General features: G+C 39.6%; 1 long non-coding RNA gene across 1 annotated transcript in view; it reads left to right on the plus strand.

The window, feature by feature from the left end:
- Positions 1-8,321: 8,321 nt before the first annotated feature.
- The window catches only part of LOC141572826 (uncharacterized), a 33,397-nt gene continuing 28,650 nt past the window's right edge, over positions 8,322-13,068 (plus strand). The window contains exon 1 of the long non-coding RNA XR_012498318.1: positions 8,322-8,635. This is a non-coding gene — a long non-coding RNA (uncharacterized LOC141572826). The remainder of the gene's footprint in view (positions 8,636-13,068) is intronic.

A 13,068-nucleotide genomic window follows, 5' to 3' on the forward strand; every position in this document is an offset into this window, starting at 1 on the left:
TCCATCTATCACCATACAAGGACTAGCTCATGTGAGACATTTTGCTCTGCCTCCACCTCCCTTCACCTCTGGTAACCACCAATCTGTTGACTGCCACTAAGTTTTGTTTGTTTGTTTGCTTGCTTTGTTTACTTGTTTTTGTTTTTATATTCCATATATGAGAAATCATAAGGTATTTGTATTTTTCCATCTGACTTATTTCACTTAGCATAGTACCCTCAAGGTCCATCCTTGTTGTCCAAATGGCAAGATTTCACCTTTTTTACAGCTGAGTTGTATCCCGTTGTATATATGTACCACATCTTCTCCATCGATTCATCTATCAATGGACACTTAGCTTGTTTCCATTTCTTGGCTATTATAAATAATGCTGCAGTAAACATAGGGGTGCATATATTTCTTGAATTAATGTTTTTCTATTCTTTGGATAAATACCCAGAAGAGGAATTGCTGGATCATGTGATAATTCTATTCTTAAATTTTTGAGGAATCTATATGCTGTTTTGTATAGTGGCTGTGTTAATTTACATTCCCACCAGCAATACACAAGGGTTCCATTTTCTCTGCATCCTTTCCAATTCTCGTTGTTTCTTGTCTTTTTAATGATAGCCATTCTAAAAGCTGTGAGGTAATATCTCTTTGTGGTTTTGATTTGTATTTCCTTAATAATTAGTAATGTTGAACATCTTTTCATGTACCTGTAGGTCATCTGTATGTGTTCTTTGGAAAAATGTTTTTCAGATCCTCTGCTCATTTTTTTTAAATCAGGTTTGTTTTGTTGTTATTGAGATGTATGAGCTCTTTATATATTTTGGATATTAACTCCTTATTGAATGTAAGACTCGCAAATCTTTTTTTGTGCATTGGCCAGGTTACCTTTTCATTTTGTTGATAGTTTCTTTTGCTGTGCAGAAGCACAAGTTTGAGGTCATCCCACTTTAGTTTGAGGTCATCCCACTTGTTTATTTGTACTTGTTTCCGTTGTCATTGGAGTTGATTTTACAATAACATCACTAGGATGTCAAAGAACTTACCACCTTTATTTTCTTCAATGTATTTTATGGTTTCAGGTCTTACTTTCAAGTCTCTCATCCATTTTGAGTTAATTTTTATATATAGTGTAAGACAGTGGTCTAGTTTCATTCTTTTGCATGTGGCTGCCCAGTTTTCCTACACCATTTACTGAAGAGACTTTTCTTCCTCCATGGTATGTTCATGGATCCTTTGTCATAAATTAGTTGTCTATATCAATGTTTTAAATTTGCATAATAAAATTGACTGTATAGTGACATGAAAAAAAGTGACTTTCCAGTAAACTAAAATGAAGACTTTTAAGAAGTGAAAGAACAAGTGGTTGCTGTTCCCATTAACACGTTGTGTACGGCGGGGTTTAAATCCCTCATACCCCTCTGTTCCGGCAGGTTTTTAAAAGAAACTACTTTAAAATGCACTCTTCTCTTTAAAGCATAAATGCTTCTATGTCATTTATTATTTTTCTATGGAATTTTTTAGGATTTACTCACCTATGATGTTAGTAATCCCTCCTGGTGTGATACTGCAGAAAGCAGCTTCCTTTGTTATTAATGAAACACAAATAATTCAATAAAATGTGCAAAGTAAAAAGAGTCAACAGTAAAAACGAGAATTTTTGTTATCCGTCCTTAACACATGGCTCAGAAAAAAACGAAGCTTCTCGTGATCCGTATGCAACGTGTTAAATACAGCACACCTTTGAGTAAGTAGAGGACCTCTTCTTCATCGTCACTTTTAGCACACCCCCACCTGGATCTCCCTCAGCTCAAGCCCAGTCTTTGTACTAGATTTTAAAGTACTAGATTCATAATAACGACCTTATAAAATCACAATAGTTTGCAAAGTACACACACACACATGCACACACATATGTATATTTATACAAATACACTTACTATATATACATAATATATACATGTACACACAATATATGCATATATACACTACACACACAAATATATGTGTATTTATACAAACACACATACTATATATACACACTATATATATATATATACACACACACATATACACACAATATATGCATATATACACCGTGCACACACACACACACACACACACACATTTCTTAGTATCTTTTCAGTTCCTTAGCATTCTTATCTATATATATTAGTTGAGACTCAGCAAATGTTGCTAATCTATTGATTGCCCCAAGTGTGTCTGAAATTTAACTATTAAGACAACATTTGAAATAATTTATTGCAATGTCATTTTTATCCATAGAGAAATGACCAAAATGGTGACGGTGATGGAAGATATTAATTTTAAAGTATTTTGAAAATTATTTCTGAGTCTGTTCTTCAATAACTATAAATGGATTTTTAAAAGATAAAAATGTAATTAGAAAAGAAAATTCCATTTGCTTTATATCTATAGCAGAACTGAATCAGATTACTTGGATTTCTGGTCAAGATTTCTGCTTGATTAACATTTTATGATTCATTTAAAATGTCATGTAAATTGTAGAGCATCTCCGAGCCAAGCCGGCTTTGATCTGTTAGCATTTTATTACATCTGACAAACCACAATTTGGTTTGTTTTCATTTCTGTAGTGTTTAACTAAAGTAAAAAACAAATTACATGCAAACTATGATTAAAAACTTGCTATGAAAAGAGTTACCATCATTTTGTTTTAAGCTTGTTTGTCGGAGTATAATCCCATTCTCTAGCTTTTAAGGAAAAGAGGCAACTATCTTAGTTAATTACTGTTTCATTGCTAGTACCCGAGAGCAAGCACAGTTAAGTGTTCAATGTTCCAAAGTAATTGGCAAGGACTTAGAAGAACCAGGACATATAAATTTGCACTAACAACTTAAGCTAATTGGCAAAATGGAAATAAATACAAGAATTTAGTGATTAAGCAATACCAAAGTAAAGAGAACAGCTGACAGTGAGCACAATCCAAGAACACAGGTCCAGCTAAACCTGTAGTGGTTACAAGACACTTTAATTGGGATTTCGCATGAAATAAGGCACTCAGATAGCCTTTGTTTAGTCACTGTGTGCGTACACCTGATAGGGAAATATCTTTGTCAACAAAGGGCCACAATAAGTAACAACTCTTTATGTCTTCACTTTGTCTAAAATATACACCTTTAAAGCAGAGGAATTTATCAACACAGAAAAATACCTCAAAGCATCATTTGTCACATATATTGCAAAAGCTGTCACTATTGCATTGAAAAAGTCCCAAAATGCATCACATTACTTGAGTAATGTGCATTAGCAGAGATGTTTCTCCCTAGGTGAGAACCAAAAGTACAATATGCACCAGAGGGTGGAACGCCATAGGTCACTGGCACTACTCCAAATAATATCACAAAGTGTTATGATTGTGTTGTAGTTGGTTGCCTGACATCATTATTAAATAGAGCTGGTCTTCTCCAGAACAGTTTGGTGGTGGTGGTACGTGGCGAGTCCTTCCTTACAAACTTCAACTCGGCAAATTATTTTTAAAAGCTTGCTGGTTGAGAGCCTTGAGGTGGAGTCCAGTAATAAATTGAAACAGATGCTGTTCAGTTAGGGCAGGACAGTGCAGTGAGGCAACAGGTGTTTACAGGGTAAACCACATCGGGAGGGTGGGTCCACCTGCTCATTGGACAGTAGCTCAATACACATGAGGCCAGCAAGAGCAAAGAATTCATACAAAGTGCCAAAATCTTAACTTTGTGTTTCCCTTATTTAAATGCACATCAATAGTATGCTTTCCCCCTAAATTCAATCCCACCCCCCAACCCTTTACCTTCTCTTCAACCCCCTCTGGCCCATACCACAGACAATGGCGGTTGTTGAGGTCTGTAGGATCTGGTCCCCATTCTGCCTTTCCAGACTCATCCTCCATCCCTTACCCCCACCACCTCCATATTTCCTAAGTCCCCATTGCAGCAAGCTGCTCCCCATTTCTATATCCTCCACACTTTTATGACTTTTTCTTTCTTCCAAGGATGCCACTGACTGGCTCATGTCTCTCATCCTTGGCACAGTTCAGTTGCCACCTCCTCGGTGAAGTCCCCCCTAGTTCTTCCCCATAAGGAGTGGTTCGGAGTCAGGATATATGTGTCACGTACTAGGGATATAACTCCTGTTGGCGGGATGAGTCCTGTTTTCTCATTTGTAAAATGAGAATATTAACATGTGTGTATCACTGTCAGCTGCCTCTCAGAGTTATTACTAAAATTAAATCTTTAACACAGTGCCTGGCACAAAGTAAGTACATAAACTGCTGCTATAATTATTATCACCTGTTCTCCCAGAACACTTCGTCATAATTCTAGAATAGTGTTTAACATATCACATAAGAATTATTCCCTTAGTCTCCTCGGCTACTAGGTTGGTGCAAAAGTAATTGTGGTTTAAAAGGTTAAAAATAATTGCAAAAAAACGCAATTACTTTTGCACCAACGTATTAGATAAGCCCTGCTCAGCTCTGCATCTTCAGTGACCAGAAGGGGGCCCAGCACATCATATGTGATCAACACATGTATGCATAATCAATGTATGAACAGTAAAGTACTCAACATCCAATGGTCATACTTCATGTTCTTTATAATTCTGTTTTAGGCTAGTCTCCCTTGAAGATTTCAGATATGGCTCTTCCTTATCCACAGCTGTATGGATGAAATGCAAATGGAAGAGTATAGTTCCCTAGTACAGTGGTTTGGAAATCGGTGGCACCAAAGTAGAGGTGAAGGCAGGCCTTCAAATAAGAAGGTAACACATAGGAAGGTACAAGGGAAGGTACGAGAGAGTCTGTCTCGGGGAAACTGGGTCCCACTGAACATTGAGTCCCTCAGCTAGGGCATGTGGTAGAATGTGCATGGAAGAGGCCACAGTCAAAAATTACAGACAGAAGGGAACAAACCATTACAGCATAGAATCTGCTAATGCAACAAACAGCATAATTCACAACCTAAGAATTACAGGTAAAACACAGCCTAAAATTGTTTTAAATGTCAAAATAAACAAAAGAAATTACACAATTTATGAAGCAAAGACAAGCAAATTTTAAAAGCAACTAAACAAAAATATTTAAAAAAAAACCATAATCAGTGCAATAAAAATCTCGGATGGATTAAAGAACACTCTGGACGCAGGTAAGGAAAGAATTAGTGCATGGGAAGATACATGTGAGAAAGAGAATGACCTGTATGAGAAATCCTGGGCTTAAGAAACATGGCACAGATTCAATACTTAGGAAGGCACTTGGATACATAGAGAGATTGAAAGTAAAATAAAAACATGATCAATTCAGTCAGATTAACTCTTTTCTAACACCATGTAATGCTATATATTCAATAGCTACCAAGTTATTTACTGTATCTTTGACAGAACTGTATGAATTGATTCTAGTACCAACATTTCTATTAAATAGTTATTCATATTTTGCCTAATATTAAAAATAATGAACTTCCATCATGGTATATAATGATTACAAAACTATTTCAGAATCTAAGGAGGATACGTAGTTGAGTCATATTCTCTCCCTTAAAAAATGCCATACACTGAACATAACTTAGAAATTTTGGCAGCCACACAAGCAATTTCGAAATGTATGATTTATAGTTTAAATTGTGAAGAAAACATGATTAGACATAAACCTGACCTTTCATGCTTGAACAATTTTAAAACACACATGATAAAAGAAAACTTTTTCATGTATCTTCTCAAACAACTAATATAATTTGGGAGAAATCATAAAGTTACACCTGTGATTTTCTTCCTTAGTGAGTGAGAGAGACAATCTGTGTGCAGTCATTGGGTCTTTCAATGTAGGAGGTTGCAGGCCAGGGCTGCATATACAAGCTGTAGGACGGGTGGAGCCAGTTGTGTAAGTAGAAGGTGCTGAGAGCAGCTCCAAGAGAAGCATAAACTTCAGGAACACAAAAGGAGCCAGAATGCCAAAATGGCAAAGATAGCAACACAAAGATCCCATCTCAAAGGTGAAAATGAAGGAAGGTCTGATTCCAGCCCTTTCTCCACATATCACAAACACCTTTAATATGAATCTGACATTAGAGAGAACATAGATATTTCATATTATCTAACATCAGTTACTGGAAGCAATTACTGGAAGGTGCTCTCCAAGACTTAATATGATGAAATAGTAACAAGAATAATAACTCTTTGCATGCAGATAGCACGCTTACAATTAGGATTCCATTTTATCATCTCTACTTCCCTGTGGGTAGGTGAGGCTTGTTAATTGTCATCATTTTACAGGGAAGGAATCTGAGAAACCTAGTGGTTAAGAGACTTGCCGCAAGTTGCCTAATGAATAGAGCTAGTAGCTTTTTCTCATTTCACCATTAATGAGGTTGTGTTGAAATTGCCCTTGCTCTTGGGGAGGATTGGAGGCAGAGTTCTCAGCTGGAGTCAAGACAGTTCCATTCTCTCTGCCCAGAACTGTACCCACCATCTTCCCGCCAGCATTCACTCTCTCTCTGGCTGCTCACCCTCGACCCCTCCTTCTCTTTCACTTCCAATGTAGCCTAAAATCTTGGCAAGTCTACCTCCTAAATGCCTCTTGATACTTCTTCCCACCGAACCACCACCATCATAGCTAGACCTCCATTGTCTCTTGCCTGGATTGCAGGCATCCCAGCCTATAGACTTGCCCACACCAATCTATCCCTTGCTCTGCAGTGACAGTAATTCTTCTAAAACCACATCTGCTCAGGATTGTACTCTGTCTGCCATGTCCTCTTCAGTTGTTTTCCAGTGACCTCAGTATAATATATAGCCCAACTTCTGAAATGGCTTATAAAGATCGTTTTGACCTTGCTCCTGCTTATCTCTCTAGTCTCATCTTTCATCTCTAGCCCTCTTACTCTGTTCCAGTCATGAAAAATTGCTTTAGTACCTCCATCCCACCATGCTCTTTCATGTTTCCAAGCCATGTCCATGCTATTCCTGCTACCAGGAACAGTCTCCCTTTCCTCCCCCCTTGTACTAGCCAACTCCTATTCTCACTCAAATCTCGTAGCTGTCATTTTCTCCAGGAAACCTTGTAATGTTGTATTTGCTCTAACTTGACTGTATCCCCTACTTGAGTGGTATGAAGGTACAGTATGTCTATGAAGGTACAGTCTGTCTGACTAATTCACTACTGAATCCGTAGTGCCCATGAAGTGTTTTTCTTTATATCACTTTTAAACTTTTATTGCAATATAAGATAGTTACAAAGCATGTCTAAATCATAAGTAAAAAGCTCAACAAATTTTCACAAATCAAAAACATTCTGTATCCAGCACCCAGAGTAAGAACTAGAACATCGCTTGCACCCAGGAAGTGCCCCACTGTGCTCCTTCCAGCCAGGATGTTGCCCTGGGTAAATATAATCCTGGTTTATAACAGCATAGATTCATTTTATATTTGCTTTTACTTTACATAACCATACAGTGCATTTGCTTTTACGTCTGGGTTCTTTTGTTCAACATTATGTTAGGAAGATTCATCTATATTGCATGTGGTTATAGATCATTTATTCTCACTGTAGTAATACCCAATAAATTTTGGTTAAATGGATATAATGAATGAAACAATGATCTCTAAAATCCAAAAGAGGAAATAAATCTCCACATGTCATGGCATGAAGGAAATGGACCAACTCCAATCTTCAAACTGAGTCCCCTAAGGTTACAGGAGATATAAGAGACAGTCCAAAAATATGTGTCCCGTGACCCTCCCCCATGTCATAATAGCAAATGGAAACATCAGCAGCAATAGGCTTGATCCCTCTTTTTCTGTTGTTTTATTTTTAAGGTGTGTCACTTCCATAATCAGAATTGCAGAGCCAAGTGCAAAGGGTATCATTTGAATTATAAGACGGTGACTAGAACACAATCTTCCTGGATGTTACAAGCAAGCAATACAGACGTTAAATAGGGAGTGACTTCCTGCTTTTTGTGCTTTACAGTATCCCTTCTGATATGCCAAATGATCTGTGAATCCCATCTGTCAGGAATTAGGAATTTCAAGACAAGCGAAGGAAGCAGCAAAATGGAAAGTGCTAGAAAAGGGGCAGGATGCAGGGAGAACCAGAGGATGAATGAGAGCATCAGGTGGGGTTCCAAGAAGGATTGCCATGGTTTTCAACTCTGGCTTCAAATGAAAATCATTTGGTGAAAATGCTGATGGCTGGGCTCCATCCTAAACCAATTATTTCAGGATAATTGGGGGTGGGGCTCTGGCATCAGTGTTTTTTCAAAGCTTCCCAGGGCTTCCATGCAACCAGGTTTGAAAACCACTGGTTTAAAACCAGGACCAGAGTGAGACAATAAATGGACACACCTGCAGTTATTCTCAAACTTTATTGTGGGGAAAAGTCACCTGGGGAGCTTATTTAAATTGTGGATTCTCTCAAACCCGCCTACACCACCCCCAGAAGATCAGATTCAGTTGGTCTGGATGAGCCCTAGGAATCTACAATTGTAGCAACTCCCCAGTGAGCCTGAGGCAGCAAAAACCCTCGGCAGAAGATGGCTGATAAAGACTCAGAAGAAGAAGAAGAGGTGGAGCTGTGATGCTGTGGGGGACTCCTCGTCTCGGTGTGGAGTGAGCACACGAAATTTCAGTCCTAAAGGAGGTAACAGATTTCATTTCCTAAAATGAAGTTTGGTGTATGATAACAGAAAATAGGAATACTTATTAAAATGTCATTTACTCTTAAATTTAAATTTTTCTGAAAATATTTGAATACTTCTGAAGAAGCACCAGTTACCTGTTCACCTTCCTTGACTTTTTACCCAGCAGAAAACGCACCAGGCTAGTGTGAAGAGGACGCACTATTTGAATAGGTCCCATAATGCATGATTTTATACAGGGGAAATCTGTATAATTGGGAGTGTGCTTGGATATGATGATTATCTGATGCTTAATAAGCATCCTTTAAAATTAACACCAGACAGCATTTTAGAAAGCCAATCGAAGACTTTATTCAAATGACCAAATGAGGGGGAGGCATTAAATGGCCTCTGAAGTTCCTTTCATTATAAGAGATGAAGGATTCAATTTTAGAATATCAGTTTTTTTCTTCCTGAACACCTGCTAAATGATCTTTGGTATTTAGTCATCTGCTTCCAGATTCCAAGAGATTGCAATATAAAAAATACTATACTGAAAGCAACTATTGCACAAGATGTTATTCAACAAAATTTAAGGGAAGGGTGCATCCTGGAGCATGCTCAGAGTCGCAGACATCCTAATCAGGATGTGGATGCACCAGGTTGTCAACACCTGTGTGACGTTTAGCACACTGCTTGGCCTTTCTGCTCCATAGTGCCCCTGCCTGTAAAATGAAGCTGCTGATAGTAACTGCTCTTTACTGAGCTCCTGTGTATGGGACTTTCGTGCATGCTTTTAGATACAATAATTCTATGATATATTATTATCCCATTGTATAGATGAGGAAATTGAGACTCCAAGAGGTTAAGTAACTCACTATCGTGCAGGGAGGCCTGCGGGGTCTCTGCTCCTGCTCCCCACACTAGAACGCAGGATATGGTGAGGCCAAAAAAGAACACCCACGGAGCCATAGATAGAGGAGTCATAGTAGTATATTCTCGCAGGCAGCACTATACTCTCACTGGAGGCTGGATCCACAGTGTCCGCAACCCGCCATCCTAACTGCAATCCGCTCTTGCTAGCTCAGCCACCATCTTCTTGCTAGCCCCCATTTTTCTGCTAGGGTAGCCACAGCAGTTATATTAGTGACCAGTGGCTCACTGGTTACAGCTGAGGGCCAACTAGCCACAGCTGATGGCCATCCAATCACAGTTGATGGCCACTTACTACCTGAGCCAGCACCTTTCTATGTGAGGCCGAGAGTCTGGAAACTGCTTTCTGGGGCTCTGTCCCCACACTCACCCAAGGTCAAGTTTCTAAATGGCAGAACTAGAAACTGGTTTCACTCTCCTTGACATCCTTGGGGCTTAGAGCCCGTGTCTTCCTCACCATTGTGTTCCTTGGGTCCAACCCATGTAGCACACTGCCTGGCACATTGCAAGAGTTCAGCAAATATTTATTAAGTCAGTGAATCAACCTAGCTCTAAAACCATGTTTTTTATCCTTCCAATTGTTCTGTTATATATGCATCAAAGTGGGCACTGGTATTAGTATTCCAAAATAAATTTTATAACCCAAGGTTAGAAACATTCGAAGAGTTCAGCGTTTTGTTTCCGGGTTGTTAAGAGAAGGGCCAGTGAAGCTGCTGGGTGGCAGTCTGCTGTGGCAAACAGGGAATAGGATAAGACAAGAGTGCAGAAGGACTCCCTGCCTTCTTAGTTTTGTGTTTCTAAGGCCAGTTATCATCTTAATGGCCTCACCTGTGAAAGGCAGTGCAAATTCAGAGATCCCTGCAGTTCATTGAAACACAAACTTCTATTGTACACACTCCTTTATTATTTTAATAAAAAGGCCATTTAGAACCCTGATTTTAAATATCCTCCAACATTCATGTACCTGAGGCAAAATCCAGCTGCCTAATTTGGACAGGAGTGTCTCCACCTGGAGCTGACTCCTGAGACTTTCTGCAGATCACATTTATCTGAGGATCTGGGGTCCTGGTTGACTATCTTTAGTCTATCCATAGTCTCTTTTTCAGATGACAGAGAGGGACAAATCAAATACATTCAGAGTGTGAAAAATACTTCCATTTCACTCAACACTCCTTGAGTTTTCTTTTACCAAGATCAGCCCACAGTGAATTTAGAAAACTGCAGAAAACTCCTTGCAAATAAAACTTCACAAGATACGCGTACATAGCATGTTCAGGAAATGGAAAGGCCCGGAGAATCAAAAATTATGCTACATTTAGAATGTTGTACTTAACAATTGTGGTCATGGGGTAGCTACACAATAATCCTTAGATCAGTCAGATAAATAGAAATGGGAATCTGGAGATTTCTACAGACCACCTGGGAGAGGGAATAGTAAACCAAGCTTAGCTCAGAGGTAAGTCCTTTGCAATCTGATCTCATGAAGTAGCAATTCCTTTTCTATCATCCAGTCCGATGGCTTGTTCCACTCTCACGTTTTCAGTTAATCTGCATTGTGCTCCTACTATGTGTCTACAATGGAAAATATCAAAGAAGCCAATAGAGAAAAGGACTTAGCTTTTTTCGGGGAGGCGTGGGGTGGGGGGGCAGAGACACAGGTACAAAAACTCAAGTGCTATAAAATAATACTGATACTAAAAACTCATACTGGAAACAAAGAAACGTGGGTTTTAATTCAGGCTCTAATAGCCGTGTAAACTTGGGCAATTTTTTTAACCTCTCTGAGTTCAGTTTACCATTTGCAATAAGTAAATGGTATTTATGACATCTACTGCATAAACCGTCTGTAGTGACTTAATCAGATAATATATATAAAGAAGGTCATGGTGCCTATGACATATTTAATTCTCAAAAAAATGGCAGCTGTATGGGGTGAGCAGAGGGGAGGGAATAATCCATTTTAACCAGGGTTGTGGTACAGACATCTTAGACTCATAATAGGCTCCACTACCCTCGATACCAAAGAACACCCTTTCTTCTTAAAACTCACTTGGTTTTGCTGACATTACAGTAGTCTGATTCCGTGTATATTCCTCAGCCTCGTCACAAAGCCCTCTGATTCTTCGTTGACTCCTTTCTCTCTTGCATCTTCTAGACCCTCTCCAAGTTCTATTGCCTGAGTCCTGAATCCGCTGTCTTTACCATATTCCCCTCTCATGAGTCACCTGCCACATCTATGCTTCTCACCCCGTCATCTCCACCTTCAGAGCTGAGTGGGCCTCCAAACTGCAAGGGCAGTGCACGCAAACCAGGCACAAAAGGTGATAGGCTCCCAATAACACGGTGCTGGGTTCACAGCAGCGCTTCTGAGCTCATCTCAGGCACAGGCCCTCCTTCCTAAGGTCTGTCTCTCATGTCAGCTCCCTGCGCTGGAGGAAACACTGCCACAGAAATCTTCCTAAAGTACTGCTTTGACTAATTTTCTCTCCCACTTTGAGGTCTCCCTATTACCTTCTGCCTCAAATACAGCTTCTCTGCAGGGGCCCCTTCTGTGTACTCAGCCATACATGAACCCCTCTCCCCAAAGCTACTCTCATCGAGCCATCTGCTTGCTGATAACTTTGGTAACCTCTTTATTTCAAAGCAATAATACATAGAAAAATGCCTCGCACTTTGCCAGGCACATAAAGAGTATTCGGTAACAATTTGCATATCTACCCCAGCTTGATTTTTTCAGAAACCACAAGGAACAGTTTTTCGGTTGTGCGATCAAGCACACGTGTGGGCCTGCTTTTGCCATTTCCATGTGGTGACTCTGTATCCGCTGCTTCCTTCCCAAAGGGGCCCCCAGAGGTGGAGCCCTCTTTGCCTTCCCTGTTCCAGGGAAGACTTCTGACTTGCCTCTCCATGGTCCCAAGAATCTCTATCTCACAGGATAGAACCCTTAGAGCCAGAGGGGAAAACAACTGTAGCTAAATTGTAGGTCAGGATGCAGGACATTTATAGAGCAGTATAACTGACTCAAAACCTGTGAGAAGAACAAGCAATATTCTAAACAGTGGCTTGCTTCTTTCTGTAGCACAGAGAGTAGGCTTTTTATTGCTCAGTTAAACCTGGGCCTTTGTGTTGAAAGGACAGTGAGATTTATGCTTCCCTAAGAATTATACCTTCTCAAACTGCAGATTTCAAGACCGAGCTGGCTTTCAGAGAGGACACCTAGCTGGTGTCCTTTCACTGATTCGACAGATATTAAGAGTATGCTATGACTACAGCCCTGTGCTACATCCTTTGTGGGGAAAGCCTTCAAGAAACTTCTAATCTGTAAGGAAGGCTAGACAAGTATGCAAATTATGCCACTAATCACCTTCAGATGAACTCTAAAGAGAAAAGTACATGGCACTGAAAGGACTAAGGACATCAGAGATTGCATGTATATGGGGAGATACCAGGATCTTCACGGATGTTCTGTTACTGAAACAGGAAAGAAAAGATTGTTGACAGGTGGAGATCAGGAGGAAGCTTT

The sequence above is a fragment of the Rhinolophus sinicus genome, linkage group LG07, assembly GCF_036562045.2.
Source record: "Rhinolophus sinicus isolate RSC01 linkage group LG07, ASM3656204v1, whole genome shotgun sequence".
NCBI lineage: Eukaryota > Metazoa > Chordata > Mammalia > Chiroptera > Rhinolophidae > Rhinolophus > Rhinolophus sinicus.